General features: G+C 30.1%; 1 long non-coding RNA gene across 1 annotated transcript; it reads left to right on the plus strand.

Moving 5' to 3' along the window:
- The first annotated feature begins 8,852 nt into the window (after nt 1-8,852).
- On the plus strand, nt 8,853-9,991 carry LOC124371257. Its single transcript, XR_006923234.1, has 2 exons — nt 8,853-9,053; nt 9,502-9,991. It is a non-coding gene; the product is annotated as an uncharacterized LOC124371257 (long non-coding RNA).
- Nucleotides 9,992-12,192: the final 2,201 nt, after the last annotated feature.

The following is a 12,192-nucleotide window of genomic DNA, read 5'->3' on the forward strand; positions in this document are numbered from 1 at the left end:
ACATAAAAATGAATTGTGTTAACTATATTTAATTTGTATTACTGTTAGCAATACCGATGAACGGTTCCAGTGCTTTGAGCTGTGATTAATAGTCTTTTAGAATAGGACAAGAATTCCTTTGGGTAACTAGAGATAGGGAGTAAAATAACTTTGATTAATAAAGAATGAAAGTAACTCATCCAAGTAAATCCTGATCCTGGTCCTGCTTCTGGCTGTCCCGCCGTTTTCCTAGTGGTATTTCCGGGGCTTGTTGTGAATTGAACAAAGTTGAAAACTGAGGCGACATAACACTTTATAATTATTTAAAATATTTAATTATTTTAATGCTGTGAGGTTTCCATGGATATAAGATAATATTTCATGTAAACTGCTGCTTACGTCTCACCTGTCGCTTTTTATTGCTGACGTCACGACTACTACCAACACTAAACTGAACGCTTGTTATCTGATTACCCCATCACATACATTTTAGGAGGCAAACGTGTGAATAAAACATAATTATAAACATTTTATTGAGGATTGTCCCCCGAATCAGTTATGATTTATTTGCTACATTATTATTGTTTACACACAATATTCAGGGACACCATTTGTCATAAAATTTTATACTTTTGTTAATTATTCTATAATATGTACGTTTAAGTTACAAAAACCAGCAAATAACATAAATTTAATTTATGAATAATCAATCATATTTAAGTTTATATTATAAATGGAACATTTTTGATGTTTAATATTCACGTGAAACTTACCGGACAGATTTAACTAAGTTTGATATGTCCATTACTTAGGTACAAAGAAAACATGCGCATTTGTATTTAAAAGTAATCCCCAAACAATTATTGAAATTTTTATTTCATTTTAAAACTTCACAATGTATAAATTGTTAAATTTAAAATTAACAATGTAGCATTTCACTGTTAACCATTTGACACAACGCAATTTATTACAATTTCTTTTTATTTCAGTAAATAAATCAAATGTGTTAGGATAAAAATATTATTGTCAAGTATGATAATATAGTATTTATATAGATGGCACCAATAACATATGGAACCAATTTGCATATTATATCTTATTATATCCTTACATTTAGCTTTTTGGACATTTACACAAAACGTATTTAATAGGCAAATGTCTCAATAGGCAATAAAATCGCATTGTTAGATAATACTGTACGTCGAATCATAATCATACAATATCAAATAAACTCCTTATGAATTAATAAAACTATCGTGCCTCATAATAAATGTAATACCTCAAAGTAGAGTTTAGACACCGGAGATATTATTAATTACATATGATGGAAGCGTATTAGGTATAACATTGTTAGAGAATCCTATTTACTGTTTTATAATAATACGCTAGTAATGAATTCCTCACGAAACCTTTAAAGAATGGAAGTTCATAAATGAGTATAATATCTCAAATTATGATTTAAACAATTTATATAAATTATTACATTTTGTATAGTTATAACCTAATATAGTTGTTAAAAAGTAAGACTCCAAATTATAAATTAATTATATGATTAAATGAACCAATTAAAGGAAGTTGTTTAAACATTTTTATTTAAGAAATAAGGTAGCAAGGCAGTTTATAATGCACACGCGATACACGTAAACGCCATATATGGATAATAGGTCAGAATATATAGTGGAATGATACATATCCTAGCATTTATGTGTACATCTAAGAGCACAACGAACAACGCAATGCATTTATTGACTAAAATATTGGTATGATGCAATACTTAAGTATTAATTACTTGTGGTAATAACATAAAAACACGAGTACTACCATTTAGGTGCATTTTCAAAAACTAAGGTTATTTTAAAGCATAAAAAACCTTTATCCTTCCTTGCTGGGCGAGATATTCGATCTTTGTACATTTATATTTGGGCTACTTCTTTTTTAATTTATAATCTAATGATAAATACTTAATAACTTTTTGCTTGTAAAGCATTTATGAACGGCTATTTAATAGTGTCCGTTTTAGATTGAAATCGAGAAGAGGAATTTTCAGATTTATACTTTTCTTAAAAGTTTTTTATGAGGCCACAAAAGTATATATTATTACAATTTTTCTTATATTTTATATCAACATAATTAAATTTGTTGTCAAAATTCGAGACCATTTTTGTGTAAATTAAGTAATTAATTGACTTAAGTAATTAAGTACAGTATCAGTTTTGTTGTAAATAAAATCTTGCTACGCACAATTTCAAAAAGTTTTAATGTATATAGCCTTGGTTATTGTTTTTGTAAGGAAAAAAATAGTAGGGATCACAGAGTATGGCGCTGATCTATGAAATCCCCTTGAACAAATAATTCGTTGAAAACATCCTAATCCTGAAGGATTTGTAGAAAGTAAATCATTGATATATACTACTACTGGTGCGGAAGCCGAATTGTTCTGTCCTGATAGACGTGAAGAACTCCTCAGGGAATCTCGCCAAGACGATCTTCTCCAGAATCTTGGAGAGCACAGGGAGCAGGAGGGAGATCGGCCTGTGGTTCTCCGGGAAGAGAGGGTCCTTGCCGGGCTTGGGTATCATGATCACCTTGGCATCCTTCCAGGTGTTTGGGAAGTGAGCCCTTACAAGTGAGACGAAATAGCTAATTGAAGTGATACAGTTATAGGAACGTTTAATATCGTTAGATCTTCATCATTATATACTTAATTTCACTATAACCAATTGTTTAGTTATCTTATACTCGTATGGTAAAATATAATAAATTGCTTTGGAGAACTTTCGTGATCATATTTTATATGACAGGTTATTTTGTTTCGTATAGTTTTGGAGGCATTTTGTGACTGAAATGGTTCTTTGTTTTATATAAATTACTGAGAATATTTTCATTTTTTAAATATTTTCCATTAAAATTAGTTTTTTTTATAACTTAATTTAAAAAATTAGGTATCAACTTTATCGGTCATTGAATTTAACACATTGTTGTTTTGTATATACATATTTTATATGTGGGTTTGTAATTATGAAAAACGTAAAAAATTATTAGGGATTTGGATTTAGCATCTTATACTTTAAATATGCTCAATTTCTTGTAATTAAGTTCGGGATTGGAAATTTTTTGTCAGTTATGTGGTTCTGCTACACTACTGGAATAGATAAATCGTTTCTTCTATTGATTGTGTACGACACATGTTAAAAAGTATAACTCTAATTGTTACTTTAGATAACAGGCTTAACATAATTTACTCTTATTCAAAATCAAGTAAATATCATCATAATGAGGAAATCATTAACGTCATTCAAGCGGAAATAAAATACACGTGAAGAACCCTCACAATGCTTCTATAACTTCCTCGCATTGATATATCCAACCTAATATAACTAAACCAACGGGTATTAGGATACATTTGTTTACTAGTCTGCGTATTTCACTTTTAAGACAGGAAACACTGTATATCCAGACAGGGGTCATACAAACATATTGCCTGCTAAAGTAAACTTCTCGATTTTTAACAATAATAGTTACTGTCTCAACACTTACACATTTAACATTTTCGTGACCTTAATAAACACGTCTTTTTGGTGTGTAAAAGCAATAAAATTCATTAAGTGAATTCGTTTTTAATCACCAAGTTTCTTGAATGTGTCTTCACACTTTGATATTTCATCATTTTTAATTGCGTAGACAAATCTTGTTTGTCAGTGGCTGCCACTTTGATTTCATCGCACAAAAACATGTATAGGAACAATGATATAAAAGTAAAATATTAATTTGATCAATCACAACTTCTTTATTGGTCCATTAACTCAGCACTCAGAAAAGTACTACAAGTAACACGATGCGATGGCCAGGGGCAGCACCAGGACCAGGACTCACATGGCTGAGTAATTTTAATATTTAGTCATCATTTCCCGCTCTCACTATTTCGTCTTACCCAAAGCATTTTACATCCTATTTTTAATGAGAATTGTTATATTGGTTTATTATTTCATTCAATTTTCTTTTGCATTATATAAGACGTGTAATTGTTTACGAATTTCCTTTCGTTTTTATTATAGGGAAGTGATTAATCTTAGTGTTTACTGTTATTAATCCTCTCTGTAACAAAAGCATCCAGACAGAATAGGTGATCAATTATTATACAATGGTAGGAATAATACTCCAATAATTGATTTTGTAACTCTTTTACATAGTTGATCCTCAAAAGTATACAGCTGCTTGTGAGAAGTATTTCCTCACTTATTGTTTAAAGCAATCTCTTTAGCGTATTAGAAGGCTAAATATTAAACATTAATTGAAACTAGTATGTGCTAGCTGGCTAAATGAGAATTGGCTTACTAATTCATGTTAAATTGTTAAAACTCAATTACTTTAAATACAGTGTTATAAAGTTTGGCAATAAAATATAGTCTATATATTTTTATTCGTTCGGTTGGTTACTAAAACCTACAACAGAGCTCTCTACATCTGTAAAATATATAAAAATATCCAATTGAAATAAAAAGTAAGGGAGATGCAAATTATATTTAATTGTCAACTTTAAATGTTGTACATTCTACTGAAAAAATAATAATTAAACTTTTGTCTCATTACTAAATAGAATGAATCTTTTTGCAATATGAGAATAATGCATCTCTCTGCTTATAAGTTCTAAATCGACTGGGCAACCTGTTTGTCTAAACCATTACTAGAAAGGTTAGTACTAACGTTTTAGCACTGTAAATGAAATAAAAGTACTAATATAACTTACTACAGACTTTTAATTTGTTGCTTTATTACATATTCCAAATCAATCATTTTTGTTATTGGGTCTCGGGCCAATCAAAGATGTGCTGGACTCGACTAAGAAACAGACTTAAACTAAACCACGTAGAAACTAAACCGAATGTGATGTCTCATCACCAAACTTTGATCGATTTTATATCTCTGCGTGACGTTACTGTAGACGGAACTGTATTACCTAATTGTGTAAAGGTTAAAACATAGGACTGGCAATAAATTGTAATTTAAGATGGATTGATGCAGGGACAGAGACTTGTAAGAACGTTTTTACATGAATACATTCAATCAAACACTGCAAAGAGTTTTGCCGCATCACATAAAACTGTTAAATATATAAAATTAATAACCATATCTTTTTTTTTCAGTGAGCCCATTTTAACGATACACTAATGTTTAGCAAATTTACTATTATTTAGTCAATACTGATCAATTAGTGCATGGTTTCAATAAAAGTTATTGCATATTTCTGGTTTAATTCAATTTTAGCGAAGTTCAGGATGGTTACAAGTAAGCTCTGAAACTGCAGGTAACTAATCTGCTGTAATATAATTTTACAAATTTTTTAGTCAACTGTGCATACTCCGGTCAACGTTTTTGGCGATTATTGTTGCTGCTGAAGTAATTGAAAAGTGTGTACCAATTTTATGTTACTACAAAAATAAATTTTGTAGGACTACGAATGTTTAACCGTATTCCACCTTATTTAAAAGGTAACCAATCACACAACCATTCATTCGTTAGGTAAATCATTGAATAGATAGTTGTTTATAGTCAATGATATTGAAAATACAATGTTAAAAATACACGTTAAACATTTTTTCCCAGGATTCATTTATGTATCATTATTACATGCACATGTTCTGCTTTTAAAAATCATATTTATCGTCTGTTAGCGTTCTTTATCAATATTTATAATTATTGTATATTTTGACGCTGTATGTTTGTATTCTTATTTAGAAAAATTTAGTGTATTTCTTGCAATCATGATTGTTTTATTAGACTCTGAACCACTATTCTTTTATTGTAGTTTTGTTGTACGTGGATTATGTTATCAATACAAAAAGCTATTCATTAGGTAAAGCCTAATCAAACTATTAAAACATTTTTAATTTTATGTCTATTTTTTATACTAAATTTGCATTTGTTTTAATTTAATTGACTTTTGCATTTAAATTATGATGTTAGAATTCTCCGAACAGATTCGAGACTCGCCTTAGAGGAATCGTACTTGGTTTGTCTCTTTTGATATAGAGTAGTGTTCTGGTAACCATAAATTGCTCATTCTCTTTGATACATGCAATATGTGTCACACATTGTAAATTATCTTTTTCTATATATTTTCTGTAAATACTGTTTATCATTTACATACATTTTATTATTATAGGTTAAAAAAATTATATAAAACTTTTTACGCTAATTATTCTGGTTCTATTTTAAGGCAAATGGAAAAATATATTGACATGCAATAGTCAATAGAGATGTAGACTGTTTATAAGTTAGTTCGCACTTTCAAAAACCAGTCGCAATCAAGGATGTTTTATAATTTTAGAAGAATTCTTTAATTACTTAAGTGTCTGTCAGTGAGGGTGGTAAATCACGTCTACACATAAATCTTACCATAAAAAGTTCCAAAGGTGATGACAATCATACTTTTTCATGTCATAAAGAAATTTGACGTGTGGTCTTGACGCCTAAATATATATTTCGACACAACCCAGTATTTAACAGTACCTTTGGTGTGTTTGGCACTATTGATTATTATTAAATCCGAAGCTACATTGATTATATTTTTACGTTGATTATTATTAAAGCTACATTGATTTCAGATAATAATAAATATCAACTCAAGGGCTGTAGAATCTTTTTATGTTAGACATTCAATAAGCCTTGTTTGGTTTCTTAAGATCAAATAGTAATTTTAAAATTACATTCAAACAAATAAAATTTCTTGTTATCACATAAATTTACTAAAAGAATCAAAAGGTAAACTATAAAGCGCTTTGAGTGAGAACATCATACGGTTAAATTCCTATCAACTGTCTAAAGTGAATTATACTTACTCGTATAAAGGCGCTCAAACAAACATCTTTGGTGCCTAAAGAATGCGGTATCTGTGATTGAATTGAGAGCCACTTATACTATGCATATTTTTTTCTATTTTAGCGTTCGTCTTTTGGATAGTTTATATAGGTTTATTGTTTAATTAATACACAATCGTAAGTATTGTTTCAACACTCGCAGAGTAGTAATAAAAGCAGAAACCTATTCGGACATAAAAATTAAATTTAAAAATAATATTATTGATAAGATATAAAATAACCAATTATTTAACAAATGGGAATTGCTAAAAGACAATTTGGAGTGTTACTCCTTTAATTAAGAAATTTATATTTATCAAATGGTAAACTAAACAAATTCTCTCTTTTCCACAAGAGTATTGGTATAGTATTAGTATACAATATGTTATGTGGGTTATATATTATACTTTCATTACTATCCAAAAAACGTTTTCATACCGTTATATCTTGAATACTAAACTATAGGAATAAAATAAACAAAATAGTATCAGTTCTAAATCGTAGAATATACACCTGTATGTGTATTAAACGATAAGTTTTAGTGAGACTGGTATTTAACTAACAATTATGATATCTATTGAGGAATTTACGGTGTACTCCCCATTTTATTCTCATTATCTATGGTTAGCTGATGCGGATATAACATTTTGGTATCTAAAGGGTGATTTTAAATGTGTTAAGCTAATGTGTTGTTACAATATAATAATTTCATGTTTTAAACCCTTTTGATAACCTTCTCATTTTGACCGCCATCAGAACTAGTGAATATAATGTTTTACTTATTTATTACAGAAAATTTCACAATAAATTTCAATAAAAATCTATTTGTTTATGTATACAATGAAAATTAGCTATCACCTTCTGTGTTATGATCGAATAATTTATTCTTTGAGATAATGTTATACAATTTCGACATTTACATACATACTGATTTTGGAAGCAAAATTCGATAAAGTATTTTAAGTTATACTAATTTAAAACCTCAGGTTTAACCAGTGACACTGTGATAACGAAGCTCTAGGTTACCATGACATTTACAAACCTCACTCCGCCATCACTTTGTCAAGTGATGCGCTTTTACACGAGGATACCCAGTAGCGGTCTTTCGTTAAAGGGTTTACACTTAATTTGGCAGAAATATTTCAAATAGTAGAACTTTATTATCAGTTTTAATTATTATTGAATAGTTATGGTATAACTTCACTCAGGTGGAATGGTTCGAAATTATTCAAAGTATTAAACCTCCAGCTAGTGCAACGAATACCTGCAAGTTAAGAGGAAATGACACATGTTTTATTGAATTATAAACTAAGTTGTTATAGACATGTAAATACCAAGTAGGTATTATAAGTAACCGAGTGTGAGAAGACTGTGAAATTTAACTGTTAAATTCTCTTGGCCAATTGGCATTTAGATTCGCCCCTTTTCAATTTTTCTAGAAGCCTTCATTTTTAGCACCATCTTTAACAGGGATGGCCAAAACAATGTACGATCGCCCTCTGCAAATTCTTTAACTGTGAAATGGCATATTCTTTGCAAGCATTGTGAACCTTTGGTTCTTAGTATATTAGCCTCTGACAGATTCCCTTAACAGCTTCTGTGACAAATCGATCTCTGGAGCTCCAGTATCAAATTTTACCTTTTATTAAGTGCAGATCGGACATAAAAAATTTAAAATTTAAACAATTTTTGGATTTTGATATTTTAATAAAATTGTATTATGCATTTATTTAGGTATAATTAAACGTTTATATTAGCTCAATCAGATGAGTGGTTAGTTATTTACAGCTGCTTCTGTGTAGTGATGTAATGCAAGAAAACTGTTGTCCAAGTAGGCTATTCACCACTCGGCACTGAACATAGTATACCTCTATTAGTCTTATGTTACGTTCCCTACAATTTTGTTTCCTTGTGTTGGTAGTGACTTCCCATTTGTCTGCTTTATTGTTTATGTAGCTTTATCAGTCAGCTGTCAAATCTTGTTTGTTTATTCTTTTCTGTTGGTAACGTTTTACTTTGATATTGTTTGTACAGCATTTATGTGTTTTTAGTAAGTAGCAACGCGAATATCAACTAAAGTTTTCAAAAAGCGGAAACAATATTAGAAGAAAAGTAGTTACAAATTACTTTACCCTCGCAAAATGTAAATATAGGCTTATTTATCCATCAAAAAGTGACGTAACCTCAAAACCTGAAGCTGCTGTGGGCCTACCTTTGGTAAGTGCTGTGCCAACTTGCAAGTTTCATGCGCATACAAATGCACTTGTTGATCAAAATTAAACTATTCGCCAACAGTCTTTTAAGAAATGAACATCACAGAGTTACATAAGAGATAGATAAATAAGTTAATAAAAACTTGTAATACAAGTAAAGTAGGATTTTATATTTAAAAGTAATTTGGTTAGTTACATAACCTGTCTTACCTAGTATGATGATTACGTAAAGATCACTCTATAACCGGTAGATGATAAGGAGAAGTTCACGTTTATTATAAATGAGTTCAATAAATGATACTTGAGTATTTTATTACGGAAGCAAGGAAACTATACCATCAGTATGACGATCTGATCCTAAGTACGTTATGTCTATAGTTTGAGAAATCAACGTTATGATAAACGAGTTGATTTTTAACATTCACCACAATTAACCCATTTTTATTGTGTAGGTTGCAACATCTAACACTATCCTCTGAAGTAGTTTCTGTGACTGCCTATATTCCTTAATCAGACCCAATACTAGAGAAGACACTGGCCGTCACACGGAGAGTTCAGACGCTACCCTGGTGGAATGTGATTGCAGAACCAGCCTACTCATCCTTAGACCTAGATGTAATCTCCACCTTCTTGCATTTTCGGTTTGAAACCATATCGGGACCTAATGGATTAATTCCTAAAAGCAACCTTGATCAGGTCAATAGTGTACAGAACACGGACAGAGGTCACAATAGTTGAAACTAGGAGGAGAAATCTTTCGCCAATAATACGGAGCAATTCAGTTACTATCCCAGTAGTTGTGCGAAAGTTGCTTCGTTTTATCTTGTTTCAAGGGACACGGTTTGGACTTATTAGTGAAAATATAGTTATATAAAGTAGTAGTTACACTTTATTTTATTTTATACAAAATGTATTCAAATAAAATATATTTTCACTGCGTTAGAAGTTTTAATACAAGAACAGGCTCACACTGTAAAAGCATGTTATTGATGTAAACAAATATTGTATAGCCTAGTATTACAATTACATTACGCATACAAAACTTTTACACTTTATTACAATTGAAAATTAGACAAATTGAAGTGTTAGCTCAACACTAGTATTAACTACTAGCCGGATAACAGATATTTATTTTCTGTTATTGATATTACTCTCTAGTCCCCGCCTTAGTAATGTTATCGCTAATAAACTGACCGGATATGAGCGCCTCGCCGTCATATAGCAAAGGGTAATTGGACAATACTTCACTCTGACACCAACTACTCCTGTTCTATACAACGAGAATGTGTTTTGGACTTCAAATAAAACAAGCTCAGCATTTCTTTAATTAAATTGACAAGTAAACTTTTCGTTTTTCCATTAAAGTTGTAAATAATTTAATACAAATGGAAGTAGAATAAACAAACCAAGTTTATCTCGCTACTTAAAAACTCTACCTTATTACTTTAAAAACTTCCTTTTCTATTGACGACGACTTAGACCTCATGATAATAGGTGTAATTGTTTGTAGCCTTAGTAATGATAATAGTAACAATAATATAAATTACATGATATTAAAGTTTTGTGGTAACATAAAAAAGCGTGCTATTATAATATTTATATATTCATTAAGGAATGTAATAAAATTACAGTACCGAAGCATTGTTTTATGTTAGTATTGTATGTTTAACTCCTTTTTTTAGTCGTGAATTTATATTTATTTTTATAAATTTTGAAGTAGAGTTACAGGTTTGCTGAATAATCTCTTCCAAAAAATAAAAGAAATAAAAGATATATATATATATATATATATATATATATATATAACAGAATGTTTGTGTGTTTGTACTTTATGGAATCGCAAAGTATTAGACAGACCATTATAAAAATTTGTATGTATACGTATTTTTACACGGAGAAGGTTTATAAGCTATGCCCAGAGATGTAACCAACCACCAAGCGGCGCCTTTAAAAGACAAAAGGTTTAAAAGCGCCTGCACACTATAAACTGCAATTACGAGACAGTTACGTATATTACATAGCCAAACACTATTTGAAGGCGCTAAGTTATCATGTATATTTGTCTTTAAGATACATTTCTGATTGAACTTAAAGTTTGAGTGTTAGACCACTTTATAATAAAGTACATGTACGTGCACAATGGCTATAAACATAAACAGATTTTCTTGATCCTGGCAACAAGGCAAACTCTACATCGGCGTTGTAAATATAATTCAATTGAACCAGAAGTTCATATACACGGGCAAAGCTTACGAAAAGCGTGCAAAGCCGCGGGAAACTGCTAGTTACTCATAAAATTGCTTGTACAATAGTTCATTAATCTTAATTGAATATCAATGAACATATTTTTGGCGATATGACATGGTTTAAATATGAGCGAAAAATATCAACTAATTATTAATACTCTAAAGTATTACGTTAACATAAAAAATTAATTGTTGCTGGATTATCTCAACATAGTTATTAGGCAGAGACTCGTAGTTAGTTAGAATAGAACAAAACTTTTCAAAACGTTCTCATTGGTTTAGCCCTAGAGAGTGTGTTACTGTGATGACAACACGTTCCTTAGCAAATGTTGGATTTGAATAAAATTATTTTTTTATATTTTAACGTATTTAGCTATATTATTTGGCTGTATAGAATTTATTTCGGTCTCACCGTCAGTCATTCTGTATAAATTTCAACATGATATATCGAATTTAACTGGCATAGCTTTGAAATATTTCCAGGGGATTCATTTCTTTGTAGGTAACACTAATACCAATGAAAAAATGTATTTAATGATATTACTAAATGGGGTTTGGATGAGAACGACAAATATTTTTATACTGTTCTTACGGATACCCATGATGGTAACAAGAAAATAACGGAACAATGCTTTTTAAAACTAAATGACCACAAACAAATGTAATTTTAGTGCGTGAAATTCTTATTCGTAGAGTAAAAATAAGAAAATAAACTGGAAAATTAATGTTAAAATTCGGTGGCAAGATTAATTTTAACGCACTCTTGCGTTCTAGTACCCTATGCAGCTTATCAGAACTTGTGTTTAGTCATTGGTTTGAAACCCAACGAATACAAATTTGAATGTATAGTGTACTAAGATATCTTGCAATATATACCATGCTTAACTTTGAAGTTTG

This window comes from Homalodisca vitripennis, unplaced genomic scaffold, assembly GCF_021130785.1.
Source record: "Homalodisca vitripennis isolate AUS2020 unplaced genomic scaffold, UT_GWSS_2.1 ScUCBcl_1116;HRSCAF=4338, whole genome shotgun sequence".
Classification (NCBI taxonomy): domain Eukaryota; kingdom Metazoa; phylum Arthropoda; class Insecta; order Hemiptera; family Cicadellidae; genus Homalodisca; species Homalodisca vitripennis.